Source organism: Rutidosis leptorrhynchoides, chromosome 2, assembly GCF_046630445.1.
Source record: "Rutidosis leptorrhynchoides isolate AG116_Rl617_1_P2 chromosome 2, CSIRO_AGI_Rlap_v1, whole genome shotgun sequence".
Lineage (NCBI taxonomy): Eukaryota > Viridiplantae > Streptophyta > Magnoliopsida > Asterales > Asteraceae > Rutidosis > Rutidosis leptorrhynchoides.
The window spans coordinates 10884687-10893152 of NC_092334.1; positions in this window are offsets into that span (position 1 = coordinate 10884687).

Genomic DNA, 8466 nt, shown 5'->3' on the forward strand with positions numbered 1-8466 from the left:
AACCTATATATATCAAATAGTAACAATAGACCACAAGATTTCATATTTCAATACACATCCCATACATAGAGATAAAAATCATTCATATGGTGAACACCTGGTAACCGACATTAACAAGATACATATATAAGAATATCCCCATCATTCCGGGATACCCTTAGGATATGATATAAATTTTGAAGTACTAAAGCATCCGGTACTTTAGATGGGGTTTGTTAGGCCCAATAGATCTATCTTTAGGATTCGCCTCAATTAGGGTGTCTGTTCCCTAATTCTTAGATTACCAGACTTAATAAAAAGGGGCATATTCGATTTCGATAATTCAACCATAGAATGTAGTTTCACGTACTTGTGTCTATTTTGTAAATCATTTATAAAACCGGCATGTATTTTCATCCTAAAAATATTAGATTTTAAAAGTGGGACTATAACTCACTTTCACAGATATTTCCTTCCTCGAAAATAAGACTTGGCCACGGATCGATTCACTAACCTATACAAATATGTACATATATATCAAAGTATGATCAAAATATAATTACAACCATTTTTATTATGTTTTAAAGATTTGAGTGTATTAAGTTAGCTGTCCTCGTTAATAACCTACAACTAGTTGTCCGCAGTTAGATGTACAGAAATAAATCGATATATATTATCTTGAATCAATCCACGACCCAGTGTATACACGTCTCAGGCTAGATCACAACTCAAAGTATATATATTTTTAGAATCAACCTCAACCCTGTATAGCTAACTCCAACATTACTGCATATAGAGTGTCTATGGTTGTTCCAAATAATATATATACATGTGTCGATATGATATGTCAAAACATTTGCATACGTGTCTATGTATCCCAAGATTACATAATATATTAGAATACATTTATAATACAATATAAGTTAGCTAGGATATGATTTGTATAGATTTGTTAAACATTTCCCGTAGCTAAAAAGATCAAAAATATCCAATCTTGTTTTACCATAACTTCTTCATTTTAAATCCGTTTTGAGTGAATCAAATTGATATGGTTTCATATTGAACTCTAATTTAAGAATCCAAATAGAAAAAGTATAGGTTTATAGTCAAAAATTTAAGTTACATGTCAATTACAAAAGAGGTAGTCATTTCCGTCGAAAGAACGACATCTTGATGACCATTTTGAAAAACATACTTTCACTTTGAGTTTAACCAAGATTTTTGGATATAGTTTCATGTTCATATGAAAAATCATTTTCCCAGAAGAACAACTTTTAAATCAAAGTTTATCATAGTTTTTAATTATCCAAACCAAAACAGCCCCCGGTTTCACTACGACGGCGTATATCCGATTTTATGGTGTTCATCGTGTTTCCAGGTTTTAAATCATTAAGTTAGCATATAATATAGATATAGAACATGTGCTTAGTTGATTTTAAAAGTCAAGTTAGAAGGATTAACTTTTGTTTGCGAACAAGTTTAGAATTAACTAAACTATGTTCTAGTGATTACAAGTTTAAACCTTCGAATAAGATAGCTTTATATGTATGAATCGAATGATGTTATGAACATCATTACTACCTCAAGTTTTCTGGATAAAACTACTGGAAATGAGAAAAATGGATCTAGCTTCAAAGGATCCTTGGATGGCTTGAAATTTCTTGAAGCAGAATCATGACACGAAAATAGTTCAAGTAAGATTTTCACTCGAAATAAGATTGTTATAGTTGTAGAAATTGAATCAAAGTTTGAATATGAATATTACCTTGAATTAGAAAGATAACCTACTATAAATAACAAAGGTTCCTTGATCTTAGATGATTACTTGGAATGGATTAGAAAGCTTGGAAGTAGACTTGCAAACTTGGAAGTATTCTTGATTTTTATGAAACTATACTTATGGAATTTATGAAGAACACTTAGAACTTGAAGATAGAACTTGAGAGAGATCACTTAGATGAAGAAAATTAAAGAATGAAAGTGTTTGCAGGTGTTTTTGGTCGTTGGTATATGGATTAGATATAAAGGATATGTAATTTTGTTTTCATGCTATTTGCCAAATGATGGTTTCTACATGTGTTAGGTGACTCACATGGACTGCTAAGAGCTGATCATTGGAGTGTATATACCAATAGTACATACATCTAAAATCTGTGTATTGTACGAGTACGAATACGAGTGCATACGAGTAGAATTGTTGATGAAACTGAACGAGGATGTAATTGTAAGCATTTTTGTTAAGTAAAAGTATTTTGATAAGTGTCTTGAAGTCTTTCAAAAGTGTAAGAATACATATCAAAACACAACATGTATATACATTTTAACTGAGTCGTTAAGTCATCGTTAGTCGTTACATGTAAATGTTGTTTTGAAACCTTTAGGTTAACGATCTTGTTAAATGTTGTTAACCCATTGTTTATTATATCAAATGAGATGTTAAATTGTTACATTATCATGATATTATGATATATAATATATCTTAGTATGATATATATACAGTTAAATGTCGTTATAACGATAATCGTTACACATATATCTCGTTTCGAAATCATTAAGTTAGTAGTCTTATTTTTACATATGTAGTTCATTGTTAATACACTTAATGATATATTTACTTATCATTTAACATAATTAACCAAGTGTATCAATATCTTAATATGATTCATATGTACCTAGTAAGACGTTGTTATAACGATAATCGTTATATATATATCGTTTTCGAGTTTCTTAATTTAATAGTCTCATTTTTATGTATATAACTCATTGTTAAAATACCTAATGATATACTTACTTATAATAAAATCATGTTAATTATATATATAACCATATATATGTCATCGTATAATTTTTACAAGTTTTAACGTTCATGAATCACCGGTCAACTTGGGTGGTCAATTGTCTATATGAAACCTATTTCAATTAATCAAGTCTTAACAAGTTTGATTGCTTAACACGTTGGAAACATTTAGTCATTTAAATATCAATCTCAATTAATATATATAAACATGGAAAAGTTCAGGTCACTATAATAGAACTCTATTTATTAGCTCATATTCGTCGAGAAAACATTCTTATGGTTAGCCATGACGATCTCGATCAAATTTCGGGGACGAAATTTCTTTAACATGTAGGTACTGTGACGACCTGGAAATTTCCAACCAAATTTAAACTTAATCTTTATATGATTTCGACACGATAAGCAAAGACCGTAATGTTGAGTCTAAAATTTTTTGAACCGTTCTCATGAATTCATTTACTCTTCGACTAGATTCCGACGATTCACGAACAATTGTGTGTAAATAAATATGTATATATATATAAATAAATATGTATATGTATATATATATATATATATATATATATATATATATATATAATATATATATATATATATATATATATATATATATATATATATATATATATATATATGATAACATGTATATTGTTATATATTAAAGTGTATAATGTTCAATATATGTTATTATATAATATGTAATTAATAAGTATTACATAAATAATAATATATTAGATTTATAAATTTAATTTAATTACAAAGTTAAAATATAGTTGTTATAGTAATATTATTATTACTTGCATTATTATTATTAATAATAATATCAATATTAGTATTATTATTACTGATATAATTATAATTAATAAAATTCTAATAACTTTAGGGTTACCAAAATAAAGATTTTTAAATATAAAAATTATTATAAGAATAAGTGAAATTAAAAATTAGTTATGACTTAAATAAATTATTAGTATTATTATTTTCAAAAATCATCATTTTATTAAATATCAGTAATATTGATATCACTCTTATTTTTAGTAATATTTTGATTATTACTACGTATTATTATTATTATTATTTCTGTTATTATCATTATTAGTGTTTTTTATATATTATTAACTGTATTCTTCTTAACTTATTTATATTATATAAAATATATATATAACGTGTATGATATGTTAAGGATCGACTTCAGATACAATAATTCAGATAGAAACAAAATCAGTTAGGCATCCTTTTCAATTTCATTTTTTTTTTCTTATATTCCCTATCTCATTGTTTAATCCTATCGATCCCATATCTTCTCTATAAAACAACCAAAAAAATCGATTCAGGTTTACACATGAATTATTTAATTACCCTCTTTAATTATATTCTGCTGTTAGAATGATTTTAAAAAAAAAAAAAAAAACTATGCAGCAGCTGTTAACCTGCCACGATAGCTTTTAATTCAAAGATCAAATTTCGAATTATCATCAAAATCTAAAAGTGCAGTTGTGTTAGGAATCCTTTGGGCGAACTATCTATAAAATTTCAACTTCTAATTCCTCAAACTGATTATGAATTTTGAAGTCAAAGTTTTGAAATAAAAAAAGTCAAACGTTTGAATTTGATTCAAATTCGAGTGTTATATTATGTTTTAGGATATGGATTCGATTGTAAATCATTAGGAACATGATTTAGAATAACTTTCATGAAGAAATCCATAGCTAAAACACTCTAGAGTTAGCAATCGATTTTCAATTTCAATATATTTTCTTTTCTATCTGTTTCCTTTACAGACACTGGTATAACCCATTTTCTGTTGATCTAAAATCGCTCAAACCTAGGTATTCTGTTTCAAACTCGAATTTGAAACCTATCCTGTTATTAATTGTTATGATTAATTGAGTTTCTTGTCATTTAATTTCATGAAGAAGATGAAGAAAGAGGAAACACAATATAATGGGTTAAATAAAATTTAGATCGAATATAATCAGGAAAGACAGAATAGTTTGGATGGTTAAATGTTGATTCGGGTTAGCGGGAGGTCACGGGTTCGAGCCCGTCTTGGGCAATTCTTTTTAGGACGGATTTTAAAAGGGTATACCTTGTTATTTCTTTTACTTCTATTATTATTATTATTATTATTGTTATTATTATTATTATTATTATTATTATTATTATTATTATTATTATTATTATTATTGTTGTTGTTGTTGTTGTTGTTATTGTTTTTATTATTAGTAATATAATTACTATTATTGTTATTATTACTAATACAAGATTTAAGATCATTTATTATTATTGTTATTATTAAGGTTATGATTATTATCATTATTATTATATCTATAAGTATTATAATTATCATTAGTATTATTATAAGTATTAATATTATTATTAATTTTATCACTTTAGTAGTATAATTATTATTATCATTTTTAAAGGTATCATTATTTTAAACCTATCATTTATATTAAAATTAGTATTATCATTATTATTATTAATAATACGAACTATTATTATTAGAAGTATAATTTAAACATTAATATTATTAATATGATTACTGAAATTATTATTAAAACTATTATTATTAAAATTACCGTTATTATTAAAAATATTATTTTATTAAAAACTATCATTTTTATCTTATCATTATTATCTTTTTATTAAAATTATTATTACTACTATCATTATTGATATTAGTATTATAATAATTATTATTATTATCTTTATTCTAGTATTATCATTACTATAACTATTACGTTGCAAACGAAAGAAATTTATATACAAATATAGTTGTTACATAATTATACTAAAATCACTAAATATTATGATATAATATTATTGATATTGATATAACGTTAACTAAATTATATATCAAATAAGTATTATAATATATTATAAGTATTAATAAAAGTATATATAAATATTGATCTTAATACATAACTAAATATATATAAATTTGCTCGATTATGATTATATGTGTTAATATATATACAAATGATACAGGTTCGTGAATCCGAGGCTAACCCTGCATTGTTCAATATCGTCGTATGAATATTTTTACTACAAAATATTGAATAGTGAGTTCATTTGATTCCCTTTTACTCTTTACATTTTTGGGACTGAAAATACATGTGCTGTTTTTACAATTGCTTTATTAAATGCTTTTGAAATCTATATTTTTGGTCTGAGATGCTTTTATAAATGTTTGACGAGATAGACACGAGCAAAACATTCCTCGAATGAATTATTATGCAGACAGAAGTTCTGTGGATTATTATTGAATTAGTTGGACGTTATAATTGCCACTAATTGTTGTGAATATTTCCCCTGATTATTATTGCTTGGTAACCTAAGAATTAGAAATGGGTATGTCCCTAATTCACGCGAATCCTAAAGGTAGCTACCGGGTTTAACACCCCCACCCATAATGTTCACTAGACAGAAGAGCTAGTGGGCGTGGTGTTTAGTACTTCGAAGTTTATATATTATACAAACTAGATGTTCTGTTTTAGGGATATTATTGATGCGCATTATATGTTAAGGTCGGTTACCATGTTGAGCAATGAAATCAAAGTGAATGTTATGTATCGAGAGAATGATTTTTATACACAGGTTATGTGTATTATTTTTGTTCACGAGATATGTGTACGGTTATTAAAAATCGTGAGGCAACCTACGAGGGAGAAAAGGATACGAACCTACTCTGCCAAGCATTATGAAAAATGGTTTAGTACACGAGATATGTGTACTGTATTTAAATCTTGTGGTCTATCAAAATGATGAATTTTATTGTTTATGAAAAACTAATGAACTCACCAACCTTTTGGTTGACACTTGAAAGCATGTTTATTCTCAGGTATTAAAGAAATCTTTCGCTGTGCATTTGCTCATTTTAGAGATATTACTTGGAGTCATTCATGACATATTTCAAAAGACGTTGCATTCGAGTCGTTGAGTTCATCAAGATTATTATTAAGTCAATTATAGTTGAATATATTATGAAATGGTATGCATGCCGTCAACTTTCGATGTAATGAAAGTTTTTCTTTTAAAAACGAATGCAATGTTTGTAAAATGTATCATATAGAGGTCAAGTACCTCGAGATGTAACCAAATGTAATGTATTCGTCCAGATGGATTAGGACGGGTCATTAAAAGTGGTTCATCCGGAACTACTAAGTTAACTTTTGAAGTAATTCGGGATTTGATTATCTGCGAGGTTATTCATAGGAAAGATTCGAATGGGAGTTCGGGTTCGGTTCTAAGTGTTAGTTATTGAAGAGCTAGGTCAAAGAGTCCATCAAGTAGCAAGAACGTGGTGTGTTGGAATTGTCAACAAGTTGGTCACTTTAAGTCAAAGTGCCCGAGTCTTAAGTCGGGTGGGAGCATGGTGACAACGGTGATCGAAGATGCGTTGATGTGCCAAAAAGAGATTCTTGACGAATCTTGGATTTTAGATTCCGGTGCCTCGTATCATGTTACCCCATACATGAATGAGATGGTGAACTTCAAGGAATACTCCGGTAGGGTTCGAGTTGAGAATGAGAGTACACTTGATATTGCGGGTATCGGTGATCTGGTCGTTATACACTTGAATTATGCTTGGATCTTGAGGAATGTGTGGTTCGTTCCAAAACTCAAGAGTCAGTTGATCTAGGTTGGGCAATTGGATGATGATAATTGTCATGTTCTATTTGGAGATCAAAAGTGGGTAGTGTTTAAGAGAGATTATGTTGTTGCTCGCGGGTTTAAAAGGGAGACCATGTATATGGTTGAAGTTCCTAAAGAGGAATGGGGCTAGGTGATTTTGTAGAGGTTCAAAGTCCAAGCGTGCTAATGCTTTCCGATTTTGTTGAGGGATCTTGTTTGAGTGAGAGCTCAAGTGGAGTCGAAACTAGTGAAGATTCGGTTAGAATTGGGTACACTATAGTCTTCGTTACTTCGGGCAGATCTTCTCCAATGGAAAATTTGTTGCGGTCGACCGAGATTGGTGAACAAGAGGTTTTCTTAAGAGTCATGGTTAATGACACATCCATACAATGTGAGTTGGTTCGGGATGGAAAATCGGGTTTGTCTAAATTTGTGCGCACGTATATGGTCGGTGTTCCAATGGTGAAAGAAAAGGCGTTGAAGTGGACGATTAAGTGTGCAAAGGTGCTCTCGTGTAAGGTCTTAATCGGTAATGTCCATGTGTTCATTCTACCGGCGGGTTTATTCTTTGTTGGAAAGTTGAATCGGGTGAATGATATTGTGTAAGGGTGGATCGCTTGGGTGATGGGGTTAATTGGGTCGGGTCGAACTCAAACGACCCGTTATCTCCTAAACTAAGAAGGTAGGTGCCATAGCCAAAGAGAGGTTCTTGTTTCCCAAGCTAGTAACAAAAGGATCTAATTATAGCTCAACGGTACTTTTTGGTGTCGAAAGACTTCACTTGCTCGAAGGTTATCGGGTGAAGTGCGGTGTGATTCGGGTACAAATCCGACTTTATCAAAAGGAGGTATAATTAGCGTGTCAAGTTGTTATTATGGGATGATGAAGGTAATGATGATGTTAGGTTAAAGATGGGTGTTGTTTAACATCTCTTCGAGTGAGAGATTGTTGGAGTGTGAATCGAGTTAAACAAGAAAAGGAAGAATTCGTTGTAGCTATAAGGCGCACCGCGTCTGGCCTTGGCGTGATGCGGCCTAATACATGGACGAGGT